Source organism: Anser anser (genome assembly GCF_964211835.1).
Source record: "Anser anser genome assembly, chromosome: 9".
NCBI lineage: Eukaryota > Metazoa > Chordata > Aves > Anseriformes > Anatidae > Anser > Anser anser.
In genome coordinates, this window is record NC_139729.1 from 9,221,618 (window position 1) to 9,248,606 (window position 26,989).

The following is a 26,989-nucleotide window of genomic DNA, read 5'->3' on the forward strand; positions in this document are numbered from 1 at the left end:
TATTTATTTCTACAATATAGGGAAGAGATTCTCTTTATTGTATTTGCTGAAAGGCACCTGCTTCATTAAATGTTTTCCAAACCACTCTTAACCAGGTCATTTCAGGCTCTCTTAGTTCTCCTCCTCCTGTACTGCTCAAGACGACCATATAATGTAAGGAGAGTATCCCTGACTGAAAGCGATACCATCACAGGATGTATTCACATGATAACCAGCGTGGACCTATTTGGAGAGTAACACTGATGAGAAGAGCAAAGACACTCAAAGGGAATTCACCACTATCAGCATCATGGCGCATAATGTCCTAGGCAAGAAAACAGCAGCATGTCACTGCTCCGAGAAGAGGGCAGCTGGAAGCTCCTGAAGATTTGTAATGTAAGTGGGAGCCTACTGAGAAGCTGTTTCACTACACATGAAAATGTGACACTGACGGATTCTTCCCCAGCTCCGCTAAGAATGGGTCTCCTCCTTTCATAAGCACGAAGATGCCATGTAACAGATCAAATTCTCCAAATGCATGGACACATGAATTTATTGCATAAATACTTCAAAAATACAAATGTCTCAACAACGGGGTTAAAAAAACATCAGATCTTTAAATCGGTGTTAAGATCTGCTGTGGTACCTCTGATACGTGAGGCCACAAGGTCTGACTGTGTCAGCAGCAGGACTTGCTGTACTGTGTGGAAGAGGAGTCCTGGGGTGGGAAGGCAGCACTCCTGGCTGCCCACAGCTCACCCACTGAGAAGCACAGATTGTGATACAAGGTCTTGCTGCACAGAAAGTGCATATGCCCTGACCTGGATTAAATAATCAGCTAACAAATTGTCAACTGTGCTGTATGTGCTGTTTCCTTAAATCACCCTCATATTAAACAGAACAAGTCGGAAGTAAAATCTGCACTAAAATCCATGAAAAGACTTCCTGCCATTTGGTCCCTCATGCCGAAGGGAGAGTTGAGCTTCAGATTTGTGTTAGATATTTTTATTTTATAAAGCTGATCTTTAATTAGCGTAATAGACTTACCACAGTGAAGGATGCTGGAATCACTAGTAAAAGCACCCCTATCCAAAATATGCTCATATCAAAGAAAGAACAGATGGCTTAATAAAATAAATTATTACTCAGCACAAAGGCTTTCCACAATATTATGATTCATTTTACTATTAGAATTATTAATTTCCTGGGATGTTACTGATCAACTCTAGTTACCAATTAAACATTTGGTTAGGGTAAGCACCTGTTTCCAATAATAAAAAAAGATTGTACCTTTTATTCAACTAATTCAAAGCCTACTGCAATAATAAAACCTAGCAATATTTTTCTAGAGGACACTTCTAATTTAATATTGTAGCTTTAATATCATGGCAGGAAAAGTAAGGTGGCTGCATTCACTAGTAACAGATGGAGAACACAGTCCTACAGTATATTGCTTGTGGGCGATCTCTTTAAGAGATTCTTCTAGGATGGAAAAAAGTTGGTTATTTTTAGAGGTTGTATATTCTAGTTTGACATAAGCCTTATTCCTGAAAAATCATAATATTTAGCTCACTGGTAACAAGCCCTCAGTTCAAGTGTTTAACAGTTTCAGGTCTTTGTTACCACTTTCAGCATTACAGGAGCACTCCCTGGGATTTGAAAATTCAAAATGAATTTTTCCTGTCTCCAAAGTGACCAGGAAAAAGCAGGAACATTGCACAGCGGTTGCCCCCAAAGTGAAGTCTTATGAAGTAATCTATTAACTTTTATACAGAGATGAAAAAACAACAAAGTAATTTCCTAATGAAGTTAACTGCCAGATTTCCTTCCAGTCATCTTTTATTTCATTCTTTAAATCCAACTGAAAAAGTCTGAATAAAGATTAGCAATGAGCAACTCTCTTGTGTTTGGTTTAAATCTAATAGTGTATGAATACACTTTTCTTATGAGACATGGACAATGATGACATGCACACAGTCACACCTGAATCTGTCTGGAAGCCTGAGAAAATCTCAAGATGGCTGTCATGTGAATTACCTGGGAGTTCCTACATGGACCTAGCAGGACCATTTTTCAAATGCTTCTATCAAAACTTCTGGCTGATTGTGTATTTACACAATATTAACACTAAATGGATAGTAAATCCTACATGTCCATTTCATTTTTCCATCAATAAAATCCTCTAAGGAAGTAGACTAAAATGAAGAATAAAAGAAGTAGGCTATTTCCCTTCTTATAAAGCTGTGTATTTCCAAATGTATCCAGTGTCAAGTAGTATTAACTGTACTCCGCTTTCCACTTTCTCAACTGCTGAGTTTTCCTCAGTAATGAAAGGATCCCATGAAAACACAAATAATCGTATTTTTCAAAGCTAAATAAACAAATGACTGTACTTGCAGCAGACAGAATTACAACATCAGTCTACTGGAATTTAAGTAAACTAGTTGTTATCTTTTCACTTTACATCTGGAAAATCTGCATATGCCTACAACTATCGCTTGTACTTCTCTGTGCTACCTATTAAAGTAAGAATTAACCAGTGAGCAAGTGCTGTAGAAGATTTATTTTTTTACATTGCAAACTTTTGTTTTGTAAATGGATGACACTGAGACCAAAAAGATGCCCTGTAAAAAACGAATTGTAAACACCATACGAAAGTTTCCTTTTTCTTTTTCCATTTTCTTTCCAGTTTTACAGATAAACAGAAGTCTTATTACAAGAAGCTAACCTCATCAGACACTGTAAATATTGTTATCTAATCTGTATTTAAGACATAACCCTGGGAAACAGCAACAGCACAAAGAGGATGAGCCATTAATAACATTTTCTTATGAGACACTGCACAGAAATAGAAAGAATCACAGAAGGACAAAATACAACTTGTGGTTCAAAGAAAGTAATTTTACAGATTGAGCATAATGAATCTGCACTGGTAGTTACAGTATCAGGCTGAAGAATATGTGAATTTTCCAGCTTATAGTATTATACAGGGGTCAGTTGGCTTATATCCCAACAAAAATAAGAGCCATAGTCATTTGGAAGACAGTGGCTGCAGAGGCTTCACTTGAACCATCATCCATTATTACAGAATGTAACTAGGTGCAGTTCCTGAGGATGTTACTACAAATATTAAAAATCTTAAATTATATAACAAAGGATCAGCTACAGACTGATTATTATACAGAGAAAATGACTATGACACAGCAAAAACTTGAAATATCCAACAGAAATATCTCTAATACAGGCATTTGAGGCTGCACAAGTGCACAAGATTTAACAGACGTGTAAAAATATTGCCCCATATGAACATATGCTTTTTTGTGGATAACATATAGAAAAGTAAGAAGTTACTTCTACAGTAACCGAAAAATATTCTTTAAGATGTTGGTGTTTCCTCCCTCCCCCTACCCCCCCACACTGTTTTCTAACTTACTTTGCCCTAGGCAGCCTATAATGGCACCGTATATTTTTACTGCAAGTATTTAAATTAATACAGTAACAACTCAGCAGTGCTCACTTTTATTTAAGATCAACAGAAAGTGTGGAAATTAAATTCACTACAGTGGACCACAGTAAATGCATTAATTCTACATTATAACATCTGTGAGCCTTTATAAGTAAATGTTGTCATTGATGAAGACAGGTGTCTGTCCAAATATTGGTGTTCAAGTCAGTTTATTACAACTTCATTGCTTTCAATAACCACAGCCATTACAACTCTTGAATGACATTTGATACATCCTGTTTACTCAGCCTTGAAACAGAGTAAATCATCTCTGAAACCTGTGACCATTTTATAAACATACATCCAATACAATCTGTCAGTGCTGATTTACCCTACCCAACTCTGGTCATCTCCTTTGGATTCACTTTTGAATAATGTCAATTTAATCCCTTATGCAATTATTATTTTTTAATTCCTGAAGTGCAAATTATCAGATGTCTTTATCAGATAACTTCCTCACCAGACTGTTTACCTCAGATTTTCTTCCAGAACTTTATGGTGTTGAGTCTCTCTCTTCACGTTCCTTCAATTTCCAAGTTCATGTAGACCAAGATGTGTTGTATACCGTGAGGCATTACACTCAAGTTCCTTCAAACTCCTTTAGGCCCCACCCAAATCATTACTGTTCATCTTTCAACACTGGAGCAATCCTTCTCTGTCCCCAGCCAAGATGAACAAAAGCAACCACAGAATTAGGATAAAATTTGCACTCTGGTTATGGCTAACAAAATGTTTCTTTCAGATGAACGTGGTAAAAGCCAGCCAACAACATCAGTATGGTCCCTTACAATACCATCCAGTTCACAGCATCCTTTCTGCCTTATCAGAAGGACTTCATAGTATTTGTCTGCTCTTACAAAGAGCAGAAACTACAGAGCTGAGGCTCTTCTAGAAATGTCATAACCTCTATCGCCAACACTCAGACACTCCAAGGATAAGTGAAAATGAAACTCCCACAATACCACCAGCGCAGCAGCATGGCAGACTTCTTACTAAGTGAAATCGATTCTTCTACAAATGCCATCAATCAGAAATACAAAAAGAACAGAAACAAAAGATGACACCCTAAGGCTCTTATTACTGAAAGCACATTCACAGAAAATAGAGTTGCAGCTTTAAAGAAACAACACAGGAAACTTCGGTTAAAGAGAATCATCTTCAAAATTGTTCTCAGGCTTCAATGTTTAAATGAAGATAAGACAGAGTCTGGATTACGGATTCTTATTTAATCTAGTAGCAAATTGTTTTCAATAAAAATTGCTAATTAACCATAACAGAATTTATAAAACAGAATTGCAATTGTAGCAAGTTAGAGTCCAAAACAGAATAAAACTTGCGTGTCCAGATTAATGAGATTTGAAAAAAATAAAAATTAAAGAGAGGTGTTAGTACAGTGGAACAAGACCCTATTATACACCATAATTAGACGCCAGTATAAATTTTGTCAGTTTACATGATAATTTTAATTTCTAGGGCAAACTCTATTATATGTTTGGACATTTAAACTGATGCTATATAGTTTAACAGTACACTGTCACGAGTATCAGACCTGAAAATTAACCTTTTTTGACAGGCTATTATTTAGGAGTTTGATTTTGCAGCCACAAGTGAACCAGGATTGGATACAGCTGCGGTTTGGATGAGGAGGATGTTCAGCAGCTTTTCTGGCACACGAACAAAAGCTGTACAGCGTAGAACAACTATCCAAACATCCTAGGTTAGTTCTACTTGCTTCATTGATCTGCCTGACTTTACTTCATGGGCTTCAAGTGAGAAAAGTCAGGCAAAGTCGAGCAACTAAACCATGTGATTGCAGGATCACATACCACAAATGCAAGTCTGAGGTTAGAATAATTTTGATTTGCTGCTAATAACAGCGTGAAAAGAATAAAAGAAAAATGAAACATCCATTAAAATATCCCCAAAATACTACAGTGACCGCTGTTAATTATAGTAAGTATATCAACCAACAAAACATTACTGACATCCATTATTTTGCAAAACGTTGTATCCTACTGCACCAAAGTTTTTATCTTGAGTGCTAAGAGAATTTGTTCTTATTTGTAGAGAATGGAGATCTATTGATTAAAAAACATTACCAAAAACAGTCAAGACTTTTCTTTCCTTAAAGTTTCTTTAAGGCAGCTAACTATAGAATTCACACAAATGCCTGCAATTTCAATTCACCTGCTGAATGGAGACAGTAAGTGATAGTAATTTGACAGTATATGTACTTGCCCCTTGTAAATGTTTGATACTGGATACACATTCATTAAAACAAACAAACAAACAAAAACTATGACAACCTATATATTCCTACTTCATCAAAACAGAACACTCTTAGTACTTGCACTGGAAGCCAACCAAGGACAAACTCTGACAACAGGATGTGCTGGCAACAAACAACTTGTGCTGGCAACAGTGCAACGACGAAGGGGAAAAATAGGCATTAAAATAATACTGGGAAGTAAACATGCCTTTGAAGGGGAAACATCCTGTTCCAGGTCTTCCAGACACGCATTCCAGTTCTTGGGCTTTACAAAGTTGTAACACATGCAGCATTAACCCTTCAAAATGGAAAAGTAGATAATACTGAATAAAAGGGTGAGTATATTTATGTTGCATTATTTTCCCATGTATTTAAATTGCATATATTGCTTACTCTGCAATGATGGAAAATTTTAAGTAGATGACTCATGATTATTATCAGGAATTCTTTTTAATCATACTGATGCTCTGCGCTCTCTTCTCTTGGCATCTTTGTCCTTGCAGATCATTGAAGAGCCTTTTGTTCAAAATCCACATGGTGATATCAGTTTACTGTTATCTTCGAGAACGTGTATCAAGCCTGTTCCACAGGAACACCTCATTTTAAAAAGCATCCAAGCATACAGAACATAGGAAGACAATTCTGAACTGTTACTGAGATGGAATATATTAGGATGTTGAAAAGCCATCCTTAGAACATTGGGTAACAAGTAAGCAAATAGTTGATTTGGTAAAACAGGAAGTTACTGCGTCTTAGTCAGCTTCTTGAAAATTTCAAAGAAACTACAGAAGTAGGACACAGATTTGAGTTATAAAGCACAGTTGTTAAAGACGAAAATTTTCATCTCCCAGAAGAATGAGGATAGAAAAAAAATCTAACGTATTATACAAATTAATGCTAAATGCAGAAATACATTTAGAACAACAACAAATTACTAAAATGTAATGACTGTTTTACTGTCTGGCATTGTAAACAGTGCTAGTATGGACTTGTGAATGCTTTTCATTTCTTCATGCCCTGTAGTTTCTTACAAACTTGGCATAAATTCTTTTTATGAAATATTTACTGAAGACATATACAAATATCTTTGCACTGTAATCTCATTTAAATATCTACTCATATAGAGCAGTTCAAATTAATGGGGTACTTCGTTTGTAATGACTGTTATGGGCAGATCTCCAGATCAAAAATCTGAAATCACAAATGTCAAATTTATGTCAGTCATACCAAGGAGCTTTTGCTGTACTCCTGCATGGAAAAATCTGCTGCTATAATTGCCCAGTCACCCTGTCTTTACAGGGGAACATTCAGCCATACTGTCAGATAGACATGGAGAGTCCTCAAGATTAACACCAGTCCTTGCCCTGTTTTGTGAACAAGTGGTGGCTTTTTTTTTTTAATTACAGTAGCTTTTTTCAATTTATTTATTAAGATATCTTCTGAGGCTAATTGAGAAACAGCCTAATAGACACTCTTCCACCTGCACTGAAGACAAATAAAGGTGTTCATTTGTTTGTTTTGTTCAATTGTAGAAAGATCAAAACTTAAATTCACAGGTACAATTAGAGTTTCATGAAAATGTAATTTATATGAGTCCTGGCAATGTCACTAGGCCTTACTGTCTAGTAAGCACAGAGACCAAACTCAACTCATCTATGGAACGAAGAAGTTGTCTTGTCATATGCCAGGCAAGTCTAACGTGCATCATGAGCAAAACTTGATACATGGCCCAAGAGAGTGGTTTTTTTTTTTGTTGTTTGTTTTTTTGTGCCTTTTATGCACTTTCAGGGTAAGGGTGTGAGAAAAAAGCTACAGAAAGTTGAATGGCATTATTCAAGATTTCAATTACTCTTTTCAAGCTCTACTCGACACAAAACACCCCCCGATGTTAAAAAACACTGATGATGTGGATTTATAGCATTACAGAATGAAAAGGTAGTCTGAGAGGATAGTCGAGTGGCATTTTAATTTCACATAAAAAAAATAGGAGGAAAATTAAATACAAGCAAATTATTACCAGACGTGATGTTACAGTACCATATTCATTCACACTACACAGATAGGAGCTTAAAAGAAGCCTATTTCTGTTGTTAATGCAAGCATATAACAAACTGATTTTAAAAATAAAGTTTTGAATTTTAAAATAAATATATAATTATGGACATTTCATAAAGCAGAAATCAAAAGGCTGTTTAAAGCTTAGAAGTCTACAGATTGTATTCATTAGAACTTCACAAAGACATTAAATAAAAAAAGTTTAACCTGGTTAATGAAAAATATAATTGATAAGCTATAGACAAAATGCTTATATAAAAAAAAGTTCTTTTAGTCAAAAAAAAGAAAATCAACATTGTTTTAATGGGAAAGCTCCAGGAAAATTCAGGCCCTCATTCAGTGTTCATTAGAAGCTGTTTTTAGCTATAAGCCTGAAGAGATGCCCAAATAGCCCCGTCATCAACCCCTCATAACAAGGACATTACTCAAATAACTTCAGAAGGTAACTCTAAATACAGGTCCTTGTGAAACAGTAACACCAGACTACTGACCTCTCTGTGCTGCACAAGCACTCCCACCCCTGAGGCGTTTTTGGAGGCCCCTTCCCCCAGGAGCAGCCTGCTAGCTAAAGCAATCACTTCCAACACAGCGCTACAGCCACGACAATCCCGGTGGCAGGCCCAGTGACTGCTCAGCCAGCAGCACTGCCTGCTCCAGGCCATACCGCCACAACCACCACACTCCTACAGCCTCCAGCTATGCATTCTCAGCTGCTTCTTTAGTATCAGAAACAAAAACAGCCACACAAAACAATCCGCACTCAGCCTCCTCTCATCTCAGATGGATGTAGCATCAAAATGACAACAGCTTCCCCATGCTAAACAATGCAACAGCCAGCAGCTATGGTCATCAGGCACTTCAGAGCCCTCAGAGTAACCTTGGGACACATGCTGGCAGTGGGGAGGGAGGACACAGCCTTCACAGCACCCATAGACTTTGGGAGGAATCTTGGGGGTGACCATCTCAGCTCAGTGTTTTCAAACTTGTGTGTCTGCACAAGCAGCAAAAATTCACCTTTAGTATTTATTGCAATAGCTCTGGAGAATCAGGACCATTATGGAAACGCAAGCTGGATTCCATCCCCAAATAACCAGCAGACTGCCAGCTAAGTGTCAGTTCCAGAAACATTTTATTGGCAATGATGCATGAACCAGAATGAACACAGCTTGATTTACATCTCAAGCTGAGCTTGTAGCATTGGCAAAACAACAACAACGAGAAATCCTGAAGTGTTTTACTTGTAAATTAAAAAAGGGTATCCCAGAAGCACTTGCCTGCGTCATACATTGAATACTATAATGCTTTACATTAAAGCATTTACATCAAGTTATTTACTCTTTCATCTTTAAGAAACAGTATTTCTTACACAGGAGATACACATTTCCCTTCCAGAATATGCAGAACTTAAAAGCGGACAGCCATTCTACAATGATGGCATTTGTCTGTTACTTCTCCCTGTGTACAAACGCAGCTCAAGTCAAGCATAATGTAGTAATCATCCTTTCAAATATAAAAAGAATCCCCATTCCATCATATGTCATGCTAAATCTCAAAAAAGGATATTTTTTAACAGATAATAAAAATTGATGATTGCACAAGCCACATGATGTTGTTTTATTTCTGAACCTAAATGGAGGACAGAAGAGTAGAACAGCAAATCCAAGAAGTGTACTTTCAAGAATATAAGAAAGAGAAGACAGAACAACAAAGCAGATCCACTTTTCAGTTCACATAAAGTTCAGATGCATTTCTGGCTTAATATGCAACCTAAATTTGTTCAAGCTCGGATTGTTAAGAACTGATGTACGTACAGATACATTTCATATTGTTCCAAGCAAACATGGCATCCTTTACAGGTCACCATCACTGAAGTAAACATTAGACCATGCTCTTGGGCAGACAGCTATTCGTTAAGTAAAAGTTTCAAAAACAAAAATCAAGAGCACTGATCTGTGCTGGAGTTTGAATATCCAAACAAACTATTCCATCAATACAGCTGTGGAGCCAGTAACCGTAGTCTGAAGAGCAATAAAGAACATTTCAACAGCAATAATATTTTACAGTGATTGTGTAGTCTGATCAAGAAACAGGAATTGTATTTCATCCAAATCCTCTAGCTTCCAGGGATTTGTTCTGATTTAGGATAAGCAAGAGACCTTTCCTCTTTCCCTTCAGAGCAATCAGCATAAGTCTTCCTCTTGTCCCTGTAGAGGGTGGCAATATCTCTTCTATCTCACAAAGTTTTGCAAGGCACAGCTATATTGCTCTGGCATTGCAATCTTAACTTGGAGCCCTACCGAACACTCACAGAGATTTCTCATCTCTAGCAGATTCATCTAATGATATAGCTGCTGTTTTTAAATTAACTGTTATTCTGTACTATGAGTAACAGAATATGTTTTTAAAAAGCTATAACACAAATTGTTTCTGCATATAACATTAAGGGAAAACTACTTTCATTACTTTGGGACACTTTTTTCTGTATCATTATGAGATTTATCTTATTATGTAAATGTTTTGCACTGAAGCTTTAATCCATCAAGGATCTCTAGAGTGATATTGAAAGGAATAAATAATTAACTACCAGCCAGAAACATTACAGGATGAGGCAAAAATTAGAAGTTCTGGGAACCCATTCTCAAAATAAATAAATAAATAAATAGATCACTTCAAACAAAGCAGAAAAGAGTTTTTCCTCTGGTCTCCCATAAAATAGAACTTGCCCCAGTTAGAAATTCATAATTGGAAGGAGGGGGGAAAAAACAGACCTCCAAGTATTAAATATTAGTATTTCTCTTCTGTATTTTATATAACATCTTACCAGTTCCACACTGATTAGACGTTAAAAACACAGTAATAATATAAAGTTCTCAACAGAAAGCTAGCAAAGTTAATAATTAAGAGTATGGTAACTATGAGATTTTTAGTCCCCATCAAGCTTCTTAAACGCAAAAAAAAAACCACACACACAACTTTGTGTGCATTTTTCTCCTAATTCCTTATGGGAACTAATGTTTAAGGTTATTTTCTACCAAGCTGGAATCAAGTTCAACAAAACAATAAACAAATATTCATGTTTCAAGCACGGTACTACAGCATTTCAAAAAATTGCTTAGGAGAAAAAAATTGCAGAACCACTAGCAGGTTGTTGGTTTAAGCTGAAAAAACGTACAAGAACACTTGCCATGATTAGGGTAATAGATGGTTTGAAACTACTGCATACAATGTATATGGAAATTCCTTGATTTTGACACAAGCTGTTTTGAACTCCATGGAAATAGTGGTTACATGCTCATGAGTTAATTGAATAAAAACTGTTTTACAGTAGCAGAAGAAATGGCAGATAATTATGTTCATTTAATTCACTCGGGATTCAGCTTGTTTTCTGCTTCCTTGGTATTAATGAAAAGAAATCCAATTTGTTCTACATGGCAAGATATGTAATTTAGATGCTTATTAATGCACAGTTCTGGTATCAGCTCCTTGAGAAATGTTTCCTTTAAAATGTTTGTTTTGAAAGTCAAGGAAGCCGTAAGTGTAACAAAACAACATGTTCTGCATGGAAGTATAACCAAATTGGAATAAAACACTGTTTCTTACTGCGAGTGGGCAAATACGTAGAGTATAGTAACTTAAAAATAAATCTTTGGTAATGGCACAATTTTTACAATATACATGTCGATACTTTAAGATTTCTTTAAGATTTATTGTAAATCATTCTTATGCTTAATCTATGAAACATATGACATTAAAGTCCTCTTATAATCTCCACCATTACATTACACATACTAGATACACAAACACAACCTACTTTGAAGAGCTGTCACTACTTCAATTTTTTGTTCCTAATTGCTTCTAATCTGTTCTAACGAGGATAGTTATGACACTACCTGCATTCTTGCCACACTAAGAATATTCCTTCTGTCACTACTAAGTTTTTTTGCCACACCTTTGACAGTAGTGCTACAAGCACTGTACATATAATGGCTGCACCACAGGTTTAAATACAGGGAAAGGAAAGCATCATCGCCTTGAAACTAAGCAAGTGGCTAATGACCACAACTGCAGACCTAGCCTGTGGTCTAACCAGCATAAAGACAGAGAAAACATGAGAGCTCCTAGATCTTTCACAGCCTCTGGCCTGAAGGTAACCAAGCCCAAGGAATGAAAAGAAATAGATTTCTTAAGCAAAGCTTAGTTCACATGTTCATTTTTTCATTTAGAGGAATAGGAGGTTGCACTATGGAATAAGGCAGGAGAAAAAAATCAAAGCATTCCTCCAGATACACTCGAACACTACACAGCTGACATCACCAAATAAACAGATGTGAGAATACCAGCATGACATGAAGTAGTTAGTCCTATTTGCTACACAGAGGTAGATATGACAAGAAACTATTTCTCACTAGTATTTGACTTGCATAATATCACTTACATTTGTACAAAGTAAATGTGAAACATGACTCCTAGTCAGTGCAGAATTCTGACTGGGGAGAGAGTTGCCCAAGTGCAAACACAAAGCGCAGGTCAGCGAGGAACTAAGTCATTTCACAGCAACTTAGTAAGCCTCCATTTGAGCTGAGCCTATCAAATTAACCTGTGTACAGTAAAAACTAAGAAAAACTTCATAATCCTTAACATTGTCAGAGAGCATGGTCCACAGAACTGAAAGGCAGAAGACACTACAGTGCAAGTGCTCACTGATTACCACTGACTTTATTAATCCACACAAAAAAATAAAAGGTCCACAAGACGAAGGCACTGACTTCATGGCACAAGGCCCTCTTGATAATCACTGCTAAACCCTGACGCTCCTCACAAAAGAGAAGTGAAAAAGACAAATGATCATATCCTGTGTGAGTACACACGGGTATGTATCTACGTATCAGTAGCTGTTTCTATTTATTTCTGCTGCTTTCACAGAGTTATATATAAGCAAAGCTCATCTCAAAATATAACACTTAGTTAGTTATAACTTTACAAAAGGACACAATTTAGCATTATTAACCTAAATGAGCAATATTTAGAAATACATGCAAAAAAAATTAACTGGTCATGCAAATAAAGCATTTGCACAAGAAAATAAAAGGTACGACTACCTAAACTGAGCATAAGACTAAAATTGGAAGAAACCTGAAAACCCAGGGACATTTTACCACCAACTTACAAGTAAATACTAATTTTCACAGAGTAAATTATTATTATTTCTCGCTATTTTTTCTGTCTGTTCCCATGGATATTTTAATAGAAGAGCTTCATTGCACAGGTTGAGAAGAGTGTACATTTATTTACATTTTCTGGGGGGAAAAACAAATTTAAAAATAAATTTTAAAAAATCCTCCAAGTCTTCCCAACAGTTAACATTTTCTCACTTGAAATAGTGAGATATGTGATATTTCTCACTATAAATAGTTTGTGAAATACAGCATACTTGTTTTTAAAGGAGCTACAAATGTCACAAATTTTGTTTCTGAAGATCTGTTCCTAAACTATTTGGCTGGTCTGCTAGCTGTAGGTTGATATTGTTTCTATCAACAATATTTGGATTTTTGCTATAAATCAATGACAATTCTTTTCCACTAGCACACCTTACAAATTCTTTCAATTAACTGCCTTTTGTCCTTATTTATGCCTGTGGGGTGGATACTTAAAATCCTCAACTTTATTTTTTGCTGTGTGTATATATCCAGCATTATTTTCCAAAAGCCTATTTATGTTTTCCTTTATAAATTGCATCTTAATCAATTTCCACTAGGTTGGTTGCCCTTATAATGCTAAGTGATTACTATCTTGAAGACTGTTTTATAATATAAATTAATTTGCAATAATTAGAAGGTAAAAAAAAACACACACAATTGCTATAGTCATATATTTAAAGGCATTATGCCTGGATAACAAAATAATAAAGCTGTCTATAAATGTCTTTCCCTTAAAAGTAAAGAACTAACATGTAACCTCTTCAAAAATAAAATATGAACACAATATATTTTAAAACTGAAATATCATTTAACTTCAATCCACACTTCAAAACAGTGCAAACAGAAATGAAAGCAGTTTCACTTTTCTTTAATGCTTTCAATAATTTTTTTAAAGAGTCTTGATAGGACAAAACGATGCTAAAAATTCACAGAACCACAGAATTGTAGGGGTTGGAAGGAACCTCCAGAGAAGGAGACTCCACAACCTCCCTGGGCAGCCTGTCCCAGTGCTCCGTCACCCTCACTGTGAAGAAGTTCTTTTGCACGTTGGTGTGGAACTTCCTGTGAGCCATTTTGTGGCCATTGCCCCTTGTCCCGTCCCCACAAACCACTGAAGAGAGGTTGGCCAAATCCCTCTGTCTCCCAAAAATTCTCAAACATCTGAAATTCTGAAGTTAAACACAAGTTGGTAACAGAAAAAAAACCCTGCTTTTTAGATTTCTTGCATCTTTTTTCCACTCATAGTAGATTTTGCAACAACACCAGAAAAATATTTTTCAAAATATTTTTGTAAATATAAACATACTGGACATTTATTTTTAGTACTTTTTATCTTTATGCATCTAGCTAACATTTGAGAGCCATTTGCTATCGGTCCTTCTGAGGAGAGGAGAGTTTTTAATGTAATAATATTGTAGATATTCTGACTAGCCTAGCTGTTGTGCCCTCTTAGAAAATGAAGTACAAAAAATTATCGCTATCTACCTTTCTTCAGCATGTCTCACCCTAGGATATCAGTAAGCTTTGCTGAAGCAAAATACTTGTGTTTCACGATGTGCATGCACAGTGGGGAAAAATAGGCTGCATTTTACCTACAGCTCTGGAGTGCTTCTAATCGCTATAGAAACTAAGGACTGAAAGGGAGCAAGGTACGATCTCTCCAGCTGAAATGCAGACCAAACTGAAGCAGTGGACCAGTAAACTGTGCCTTGTGAAAAATGTGTTCTAGCAACCAAAAATACTTAGGATTTATGCTTTATCCAGCAGATCTCTCTCTGTCTTCAGCACACTTCCTAATACCATTATGGATTACTGAATCAGAACCATTTGACTTCTGGAGACATTTACTCTTTCCTTAGAGATTTTTCTGGCCCAAGAAATAGAACTGCACAAAGTATAAACTGATGATCAAGAAATTGAAAGGAGAAAACAAGTTTCTGATTTTTCCCATGCAATGTTTCCCTCATTTCCTGGCTTTCAACTAAAGCTTAGGAAAATGTATGCAGGACTGAGCAGTGTGGCAGGTCAGGGTGAACGGAAGGCAGGCAAAGGAAGAGTTGTGTTATTGGAAGTACTAAGTCTCTATGGCTGGTAATATTCAAAAGCTCCCAAACATTGACACAGACTAAGAAAATCAGTTTTCCCTCAATGCTTTTGTCACTGAACTCCTCCTTTTCATGAATTACAGCAGCAATCTACTTCCATCGATATCTTACAACCTTCCTCAAGTCTATTTCACTCCTTTTAGAAACAAAATCAAAATATTTAGGTATCTGTGCTTCCATTCCAGTCTTGTCAACGAGCCTCATAAAATGGTGCTTCTTCATTCTGAGCAGCAGCCAGTCTGGATCATGGACTGCAGATACACTGAGCTGGTTCCTGAAATGTCAGTCTTCCACGTTTTACAACCCCATTTGAAACAGAGCATTCTGCATCCATTCAGTGCAGACACTTTTGCCCGAGATCAGCTGCCACCCCAAGAGAAGTGTAATTTCCCATGTTTCTTAAGCTACAGAAAAGTGGGATGTGGAGAAGACAAATCAATTGGTTCAGGCCAACATGAAACCTTACATCTGTCTTCATATACGCTCTCTGTCTATCTTTGAGGAAACCAACATTAGCTTCAGCACTTTTACACTCATTCTTCTACCACTGAGCCACAAGTTATTATAGCAAAACACTTTCCAGCTAGATCCAATAGACCACAGATTCAATGATTCAATAGATTCAATGGACTGTGTGTTTGAGGTGGAAGAAATAAAAGAACATTTATTTCACTTAACTAGCTTCTTTGTTTTAATGGCTTATTTTGTGGTTCCACTCAACCTCAAATATGCTATGCCATACGAAATACACACCCGAACTGGAAATTTCCCTTTCAGCACTTAACTGTCCACCTTCATGTGCCTTTAAAATGTAAATCGGGCTACAACCAAAACTGTTTCCTCTAGGCTAAAGGTCTTCTCCCCACCCCCACCCCCCCAAGATACTATCCTATATAGCTCAGCAAGGTTTAATTTGTCTCAGTCATCCTCTTAAGTTAAATCACAAATTTGTAAAATGTGCCTTCTGATCAGTGCCTTAGCTTACTCATACTATTAGAGTTAGTAGCGCAAACAAGATTCTTGGCATTCAAGTTATGACTTATTTAGGAAATTGATATTGGCATTTTCTGCATCATTGCTTTTTCTCCAGTGAATTACTTTCCTGTCTTTGATTGTCCTAAAGAATTTTTAACCTTATGGGAGAATAAAACTAATTAAAAAAACTGCCAAATTTAACTTCAGGCAGAGTCTGGGCTTCCTATTGAAGTTAATGTACCTATTGATCTGTTAAAATAATAAACTGAAAGTTGCAGTCTATCACAGAATAGATGTTGGAGGTCAAACACTACTTTATCCTTTAAGGATGAGCATAATGCTTCTTACATCTATAGGTTAACCTGCCAATTTTTTAAGACAGAATGGCGAAGAACAGAAAGGAATTAGGTCCTATAAAACACAAATGGAAACAAAAAGTAATACAAAACTAATTTTTTTCTTTGCACAGAGTCCCTGTAATATTATATTAATCCATATAACAAATATATAATTATACTATTACATCAATACATATACTTACTAATATTTAAAAGTGTTAATTCTGATTAGGGACAAAACTATACAGTGACATGCCTTTTTTCTTTGTCGTTGTTTTGGACCATGTTAGTTAACAGTTTGTTTTAAAACAGTAAAACAGCCTTAACTCCACAAAGATTTGTGATTTTTTATTCTCTTCTTTAATGTTTCTTGACTGCAGATGCTAGTATTACACAAGTCAGGAAAAGTTACACTTTAGATTTTCAGTATCAAAGACAAAACAAATCAATTTTAATTTCTCAAGAGATGAAACTGCTGATGCAGAAGGTCATTAAATAGTGCTGCTGCTCAGTAGCACTGGAGTCCAGAATAAAGGGACTTACAAAATGAAAATCATTGAAGTTGAGAAGATGAAGAGAAAGGAAGAGCTTCTGATTCCTAGTGTCATACTGGGGCTTTTCATGGAGGTAAGGAAGGGGGCCCCATAGGTGATTAAAAAAAAAAAATCCTCCTCATTAATTGCATATTACTGAATATATCAACAGGATAGCTAGGTGCTACCTCAGTGATGCCAATTCTTGCATGATATAGGCATCTATGAGCAAAATTAAAACATCAAAATGGAATTAATCTTTGATATCAGTTCTCCTCCATCATCATTGCTCTGTATGTTAGCCACATGTTTAAATTTAAAAAAAAAAAATCAAGCTGGTATTTGTTTCAACCGGTTCATTCACCAGCTTCCCTCTAGTACCTCTTCCTAGCAAATCATTAAAACAGTAATTATCACAGAAACATATTTAAAAATATTAAAATTCACTTACAATATCAGCTGGAAGACAGGAAGGCACCACATAGACAAAACCACAGAAAAAATGCTAAATAAGAAAAGCATGGAATCTGAAATTAGCATCTGTGATCTAGGTCCAACACTGAACCACAATACACAAAGATGGTGCTGCATTTTACCGATTCCTTCTTTCTGGAATCCTTTGGAAAGCGTCATCAGCATAACCACCACGATCACAGTCTCCCTGAATCCATCACAGTATCCCACAAGAAACTTGAGCTATATCATAATATTATGATAAACCATACCAAACTTGTATTGTCCTAGTCAAACAGCTTGTGTGAATAGGTTACATATTCATCTGAATTTGAAGCCAGAAAGACTGAAAATATGTTTTATCTTCCCTATTTGTCCTTTTTCTTTCTCTACCTATTCTCTTTCCTTTTATCCTTTATTTGCCTTTTGTTTAGCAAATGTCAGGTTTATCCAGACAAGACCATCTCTCACAATGTTGCTCTGAGCCTGTGACCAATGCAGCAGTCAAGAGTATTGACCTAAAGCAATTCAACATTAATTCAAGTCTGTCATGTCATGAAATGTCTGATAAGACCATGAGCTGAGCCTATGTTTCTCCAGTAGTAGTAGTACTACAGTAAAAGTCTGAATGAAAAAAAGTTCTCTTGTTGTTGTTTTTTTTGCCTACATTTGTCATGTTTCCTCATAAAAGCGGTAAGGTTGGCTCCAATATTAGCTCCAGTCCTTCTCAAAAAACTGTCTATTAATCCTCCATCACTCAAATATCCCTAAAAGAATTGGTTGTTGCCATCTCAAAATATATCAAAAGCAGGTTGTTATTGTTACAGACCGTTATTCCTTCTTTTTGCATCTTTGGAATTTATTTAAAGTATCTGCAATGACTTATTAGCCTTGATATTAAACTGGCCTGTATACTTGAAACAGCAAAACAAGCTTAGCTGGTTAGTGTCATAAACAGACTACCTTCAACTCTCTTCACCTGTTACTGTATTTGTATTCAGTGTTTCCCTTTGAAACAATGCTGCTCCTGTTACGCAGCATAGCGTTAATTATTTTTAAACATCTACACATTTTAATGAGGTAACTTGGTTTATTTTCCCAAGGTCTGTAGGTTCCATAGCCTTAAACTAGAAATGATTAAGCCCTTTTCTCCTAATATCTACAGTGATCTTACATAAATAATTTATCTGGCTCATTATTCATTACACATATTCACTTCCAAACAAATGCATGGAAATTGGTGTGCAAATATTGACTGTAAATGAACTGATCTTCAAACGTAGAACAAATAATGAAGGAATATTATCTACGCTGCAGTTGTTAACGCTGATGTAATTAGAATTTTAACAATCAGTGTTACTAAGATATCAAGTCTTCTTCTTACAGTTATGTTTAGAAGGATAACATCACAAGGTAAGAAATACCAGAACCTTTCACTGAATTAGGTGTTTTTTTTTTTTAAATTGTCCTTCCTTCCTGAAAGTTGAAAAGTAACCTTTCTTAAACAATTTATATATTATCAACCTTCTGTAATTTTGTAAATGTAAATAATAATTTTTACATGTCCAATATTTCACCCAAGTATATTTCTGCAAAAACATCCTATGGAGTCCTTGAATGAGCGCTACGTCAGACTTGTATGTTTGGCCTTCCATCTAAGAATATATTCTTAAAAAAAAAAAAAACACCCAAACTAAATGTACAAGTTCTGTAGGCCACCTTCTATTTAAAACATCCTTCTTTTGTAAAACGTAGAATTGAATGTGCCCTTAAAAAAGTTATCCAGGGTATAGAATTACAGCCTGTCTAGCTCCCTCTGAATTGCAGCCCTGCCCCTGAGCTTAATGACTGGTTCCTTCAATCTGGCATCATCTGCAATCTCTGTGCAAGTGCACACATTCACCTCCAGCAGGTCAGTGTAACAGGAGAGGCCTCAGGACGGGCAGCAGCAGCACTTGGTGACTTATCCAGGCAGGATAGGATGAACTGCCACTGCACTCTGGGACTGGCCATACCCACCCATTTGTTCATCATCCAGGCAACATGCAAACTTGGACATAAGAAACAGTGCTGAGCACCTTGCTAGAGCGAACATAAATGACATCCACCACTCTCCTCTTAATTCACGGAGTTATTTTACCATAAAAGGTAGTCAGATTGGTGAGATGTGATTTACTCTTGATGAATCCTTCCTGACTGTTCCCAATCACCTCTTCTTCAAGTACTCAGAACAGGTCCTATGGTTTTTCTTGGGACAGAAGTCACATTGAGATACCTCCCATTACCTTCCAACATCAGTGACACAAGCACACAGACTACACCTTGACTGGGATGTCATTAACGTTAGATAGCAGAATATGGCATGTCCGGCTTTGAAGTCAGTTTCAGATCTGGTGTACACAGGCTGGTGTACGACCCCAGCTTTGCTATAATTTTTCAGCTGAGAGTGAGTGCTCAGGCTATTTGTGAGCTACTGAAAACTGTTACTGCATTAACTGACAGGACACCTCTGTTACATGCTACAGTTATATTAAATATTTCTGTTAGCCATTAAATAGCAAAACTTTGATGCTTTTAAGTAAACTTCAGAGTGACAAATATATAGAATTTTAAATTTAACGTATTATGACAAATAAAGTCATTTTGAACAGCTAAAAGCAAAAGGCAAGTCTGTCATCCAAAACCATTAGGAAACAACATTTCTCTAAGTACCTATGCATATTTTGCATAAAAGTCGCATAAAGTTCAACTGTCATTCTACAAAATATCAACATCCATCAAATCAAATGACAGCATCTACCATCATGAACTGTTTGGTATAATGGAAACAGAGTCACTGGAATACAATGCTTTATCAGGATAAATCGCTCCCATTTCAGAAATAAATGTCTCAGCTTTACCTCAGTGTTTATTTCCTACGAATGCCAAGAGGATGCTAAGACATTCATCTAGCAGTGGGAGGACGTTATCCCATAGCAACATTCTATTCTGACATTCTCTCTTAAATCATTCAAAGACTATTATTGATGATCCTGATCTAATTTCCAGAATTCTTACACCTCCAGACTAAAGACTTGCTTCCATGGATGTAACATTATGACTTCTAAACAGCACACAGGAAGACTCCAAGATCAGAATAGAAAGGTTACACTTTCTGCATTGCTTTAGAAAAGGACACATGCTGAAATGCAGAGCTTCATCTTTCAAGATGGGTACTGAGCACGCTGGGATGAATCCTAGAAGACACTCGCAAGACTGACAATTTTAGAGGACGTATTACATCAAAAAGAAATGCTTTCCTATTTCAAGGCCCTCTGTCCTTATCCATAATCAAATATGAGAGGAAAAACTAGTCACACTTAGTTTTTAATGTTTGTATCAAATAAGAGCCAACATCAATTTTTGGATCTGTTTGGTAAATTTGGTTTTTGAAGGCTGATAGTTGTGCCTACTTTAAATTCACGAATGTAAAACCCAAAATACTTATTTTAGTGCTGCAGAGTTATTTTAACTTAGAAAGTCATTCTGTGAACTCATAATAGTGCTCCCATTTGCAGGGAGATGAGCAAGACTACTTGTTTTTGTAGCAGCAAGCATTTAAATGAAGGCTTTCCTCTGATATAAAATGCAATTAAGTAGCAGAATGTTGGAAGTATCCTCAGCACGTACAATGACATTACCCATTTCATCTGCAAAATACAAAGGCCACTGCCCTTCCCTTTCATATCTGTCACTTTCAGATTCTGAGAATACAGCCAAAACACTCTTCTAACCCCTGTCTATTCAGAGTTTCTCCAGGTTCATGCTCAAAGTGATAAAACAGATGGAAACAAAAAATCTGTATTCCACTGGATATTGCAAGATATGATACATCACATTTCAGGAGGTGTGTAAATGTGTAAAAATCTATAGCGTGGTATACTGGGTCTGGCTGGGACACTGTTACGCTTCCCCCCACACCCTGGGGGAGAGGGGAAGGAGAAGAAGGGAGGAGACTCTTCTTACAGAAATGTTTTTCTTCCTGAACAAGTGCTATACAAATTGAGGCCCTGCTTCCCAGGAGGTGGCTGAATATCACTTGCTGATGAGCAGTGGAGAATTTTTTTTTTCCCTCCTTTTTCTTCCTTGCAGCCTTTGCCTTTTCTTTCATTAAACTGCTCCTACCTCAAACCCACAGGCTGATTTTTTTTTCCCTCCATCTTGTTTTCTGCCCAACCCCAACAACCCCTTCTGCTAAAGGAGGGGAGCAAGGGAGAAGCTGTATGGTACTTAGTTGCCAAACCACAACACCTGGCAGAAACAAGAACACTCCATCTCAAGTTTTCCCTGTTCGTCGACATCAAAACAAATCCTAAAAAGCAATGAGATGTGCTGGATGATAAAATGTCTAACACCCAACTGATTTTCAAAGTGGTACATGACAAGAAAGCTCAACAGAAGGGGCCATATCTTTTGGTCCACGGACTGAAATATGCAGCACCTATGCCTCTAGAAAATCGTTAAATACTGACATTTTAAAAGTGCTCTTCTGCATAGACATCCTTTTATAAGCTTTTTACAACACAGTCATAAAGTATTGATTTACTTTTTTCAGCCCTCAGGTTTCTATTGGGTTTTACATAATCTCAACACTTTCAGTGCTAGTATTCATTTTTAACACTGTTTACCAATACTTGACACACAAGTAAGACTACTATACTGAAGAGATTTACATGAAAAACTGTAAAGAATTGTTTTAGAACCCCCGCTGATATATTATATTTGCAGGTGTCTCTCCACCCATAAGGACAGACAAAATTCAGTTCTCTTATCTACAGAAATCAGTTATGTCCTTAATACTGCTTGCTTATTTTACCCCATATATTAACAGCATACACTTTACTATTTTGGGCAGCATACAGCTCAACTACTGTACAATCATAGCATCAACTGCATGCAGTAATGCTTATTTCAAGGAACAGCTAACACATTTTTAATGAATATGGAAATTCAAGCTCATATACCTTTGCTTTTTCAGTATTAATTCTAATCTGTAATGAAAATTTAGAATTACAAACTATAAGACCAAGATAAAAGTCAAAGCAATAAACAAACGTTATTTGGGACAATAGGATAATTTAACCTTAAGCATCTTCCAAATCATCTTAAGCCTGATCACATGGCAAAGAATTTCTAAGAGACCACTAAGGACCATGTCAGCGTCACACCAGATCCCACTGAAACACAGCCACCTCTGGGATAAACACAAACATCTATTTTACACTATGTACTTTCCAAAGTAGTTAAAAGAATTCTCCAAAATTGCAGTATTGTTTATACCTTGCCCTAAAACCAAGCAAAACCCTTAAAGGTGGCGTGTGTAACCACATTCCCCTCTGCAACACTGGGAAGCAGCCAGAATCTATGAAATACCTGCAAGTTACATATTTATATAAAACCTTGTTAGTAATCCAACAAATGCAAGTTGTTTTGTAAATGCTTCCTCCTAATTTTAAAACACTGCATAGCAGTACAATGAATTATAATGGTAATTCTGTACTATACCTCAAGGAGAATAGACAATATGTTTGTATAATTCTGTTCAGATCAATAAGGTTTGAATAATAACTAAAACCATAAGAGACATAAACAGCCTTCAGGGAACCTGTTTTCACCATTAAGGAAATGCTTTTGCACCTAATTTAAACATACAATAGACAAACCATCACATTTCTGGGATTCTTGTTAACTGCTTTGTTGTGTATTCTACATTTGTAACCAATCTCACAACTACAAACTTAAGCATCAGCTATCCATTCTCAAGAAATGACCTAAAGATGTTTGACTAAGGTATACAGTGTGTCCATATACATTCGTTTCCTTTTTAATCAAGTATATTCTGAAGTACTGTAGAAACACCTTAATTTTCATATTCATTATTAAGAGTCTGAGATGAATAATAAGGCATTAAAATCAATAAGAAAAAAAATCTAGATAAATAATAGCTCTTACACTGTCTCCTGGTATTACCACTGTACTTTTACAGCAGAGAAGTATATTAAAAGAGGTAGATTGCAAATAAAATCATTAAAATTAATCATGTAAATCATTCAGCTATGTACTCCATTAGGACTCTGTAAAACTCTCTTATGTACAAGAGAACTAGCTCTCTCTCTAGCTCTCTATTCTGCGGAAGCCTTCCTATTTTTCAAGGTGAAAGTTTTCTTAAAAGTAGTGACAGGATTAATTTACAGAACAAACACTTGTTGCCAAATCTGTTGTGCTCAAATCCTCCACAACTTCAAAGACTAGAATCATGACTACACTTTATTGTACATAATAAAAGTAAAAATTGCCAATAAGCATTAAAAAAAAAAAATTTACTTGGCAACTTGCTACATTTTGTTGCTTTTATTCTTACTTCTCTCTCTTTATCAAGATTCCACTTTTCCCTCTCCTCCAACTCAAATTATGTGTTAGTTTATACCAGTCTCAGCATCTGTTTTCTTTTCACTTCCAAACTCACCTCCAAGGTCACCCAGTCCTTTCTTCAATACAGTCAACCTACTGTATGTTTGTTGTTCTTCTGAACTGTTCCTACCATTTTTCTCTCATTCAAATATTCTGTCCACACTGACACCCAGATAACTAACTACAGAGAAGCAAAGCAGTCATCTGCTACTCAAAGGAAAGCATGTCTTGTTTGGGCTCTTAGTCACATAACAAGCCTGATGCTGTGCTGCTTTCATATACTAAGGTTTCTTAGAGAAAGCCTGTGATCTTAGTCTTTAATATACATCCCTCTAAGTACTGGTGAAGGTCAATAAATCTTTAATTGCTAACTGAGAAAGTGCAAATATTTTCATGTTTTCCTTCTTGCTGCAGTGTCTGGGGATGAAGGCAGCCAGCTTTTCGTACTTGCGTTCTTCTCTGAGTCCTCCTCCAGTACATCCCACAAGCTCCAACACAGATAGGGTTTTTCCAGGTAACAACAGAATGAAGTCAAGGTGATTTCTGCCAGATGTTTCCAAAGCCCAATTTATTTTGATCAGTGACAACTTTGCTACAGGCAAATCAAGGCATTAATTAAGGAAGCCAACTTAGCCAATACCACATCAGGGATGTCAGGTTCCTATTTGCAAAACAAGGGATGAGTCCACATAAAGGAATGGCAAGCATTTGGGATACGGCACCTCTTGGGCAACATACGCTAACTATCCTTTCCTCTCCAGTAGCAAAACAACATGTCTAACTCTCCCACTTTCCTGTTCCAGACACATGGCTGCATCCATTTTTTCAGAAAAAAGAATCTCACTCCTCATCAAGAAGGCTGTAGAATTCATTTTGGACAAATTTTTTGAAGAATCTTGGCCTGGCTCTGACCTTAGTCACACTATGTCTTGAACAATGAGCTACTGTGGCACTACCCATCTGCCAACTCTAAACGGAAACGCTGTATTGGGTACACTGAATTTACCCCGTAAGTTTTTCTGTTCAACACCATGGACTACAAAATTCAAACAAAACCTATAAGCATCATTAGCTTCTTCAGAGTACATAGTGGAGAGTGTCTTTTGGAGACTTTCACGTTTACTCCCCATAAGCCTCAAATCAAATAGGAGGCCATCAAGTTTCAGCAAAAAAAAAATAAAATAAGATAATCAGGCAGTAAAAGCAATACTGAAACAGCCAAAAGGAATGTCAAAGTGCAGAGCAGCAAGAGCTTGCCCTCCCTATCAGTTTTCATTACCGAAGAACACTGATAAGAAATGCATAGGCAAAATGTCAGATGTAGTCATGTAAACCAAGAACAGCGAACTGTAAGTCTGTGAGCATAAGGTTGTCAAATACATCAACAAATGCTGCAGGTTGTGATAGAGCAAATCAGACTTCAGATTTTGATACTAAATTTCTGTCTATTTCCCTCATTTTATTAGGCATAAAATGCTGGTATTTACTTACACTTATCACTGCAGGTTAGAGGTACTGAGAAAAAACATTCAAGTGTTCATACTACGAAATGTCTTTGTCTGAACTTGGGTTAAATGTTGATCAAAGAATGCAAAAGCTTATTGTGTTATGCACATGCATCTGCTAGCTTTTAATTTAGTTGGTGAGAGAGGAAGCAAAACATAAACCAGGTCACAGTGTTGTTGATCAAGTTTTTTTTACAAATAAACACCTGTAGCACCTCACGCAATCAACACATACATTCACTATAAGCACGAGAATTATCACTCCAGGCTACCTTTTCATTTAGTGCAAGGTAATTATTTCAACACTTGTATTGTTCCGTATTATTTGTATTACAACAGAACTAAAATTTAGGCCATGTGAAACTACAAAGAGAATTTCTCTAGGTAACTATAAAAGTCAAATACACCAGCATTCATAACAGACTTCTTGGTCAGCATTCCAGTGTGAAAGCTTCAGTCACTTAGCACCCTACGTAGCTGAATCTATACTTCTGTTGTTGCCTAAATCAATGTATTAAATGGGCTGCAAATTACATTAAAATTTTTATGACCGTTTTAAATGGTTCTCCCTCCCTCTCCAATTAAAGATGAAAGCATTTAAAATCCACCATACAGCTCTTCTCCTTAAAGTATGCTCATCCATAACCTAGGGCTGGCAAGCTGAAGAAAAGCTTGCAGAAATTGCAAAGTGATGACATATTTCCCTTTGAAGCAATTCAAAGGTTCAGATATAGTACTTCATCCATTTTAATAACAGCTTCAGGAAATTGAAGCAAAAGTTAAAAAAAAAAACTTTTTAAACTTTCTTATATCCCACAAAATGTTACTATTACACAGCTTTTTTTTTCCCCCCATGGACCACCTCTTCCCACCTTCTCACCAACCTAGATAAACACAAGATATGGGTTATTTATAAAAATGAAAACAAACACACCAACCAGACACACATGAGATTACTGAGAAAAACAATCAGGAAAGAAAAAAAGACATTTACCCCTCTTTCACTACTTGACTCTCTTTGTGTGGAGCATATTACTACTCACTAGCTTGTCATCTTCTGAGGAGAACGCTATTTTCTCGTTCTTATAACAACATAAGATTTATGTTCAAATAAAAATCCCCAAAACACAGTGGCAGTTTTCCTTGCACATTCTTAACACTGCTGAGATAACGCAATAGGTCCAATTTTCTCCTACATTCTAATGCAGAAACAATCTAGAAAGGGAGCACGTTAAGGGACAGGCTTAGAGAAAATGCTGAGGACCAACACTCATCCCTATTTCTAACTTCACACACAGCTACCACATCTTGGGGTCTTCAGCTAATGGCTCCGTGCAGAAAGACATGTACGGCTCTCTCCTCTCTTGACCCCAGACCAACCTCCCGAGCATACTCACAACCTGACCAAACAGAAAAGCCCGCAGGCATGAGCAGTAGGCATGAAGCAAGGTGTGAGGTGCCCCAGCGCTCAGAGAGGACGCCTCACCTCCCACCACAAAATGGAGCTGGTGAGACCCCAGGGCTCTGTGAGGCAGCCACAGCCCCCCCGCACTCAGAGCCCTGCTCCTACCCACTCCCCAGCTCTCCTCCTACACCCCCCCACCCATGAGAAGAAGAAGTCTAA

At 36.7% G+C, this 26,989-nt stretch overlaps 1 protein-coding gene and 1 long non-coding RNA gene across 10 annotated transcripts in view; both read right to left on the reverse strand.

The window, feature by feature from the left end:
- The window catches only part of CLSTN2 (calsyntenin 2), a 342,914-nt gene that overhangs the window by 141,131 nt on the left and 174,794 nt on the right, over positions 1–26,989 (reverse strand). The gene's annotated exons all lie outside the window — the stretch shown is intronic.
- On the reverse strand, positions 4,691–26,875 carry LOC310904477. Of its 2 annotated transcripts, none has more exons than XR_014588389.1 (3): positions 26,852–26,875; positions 6,147–6,332; positions 4,691–6,051 (listed from the first exon to the last, which is right to left on the reverse strand). It is a non-coding gene; the product is annotated as an uncharacterized lncRNA (long non-coding RNA). The 2 variants fall into 2 exon arrangements; XR_014588390.1 differs by lacking the exon at positions 26,852–26,875 and adding an exon at positions 26,360–26,810.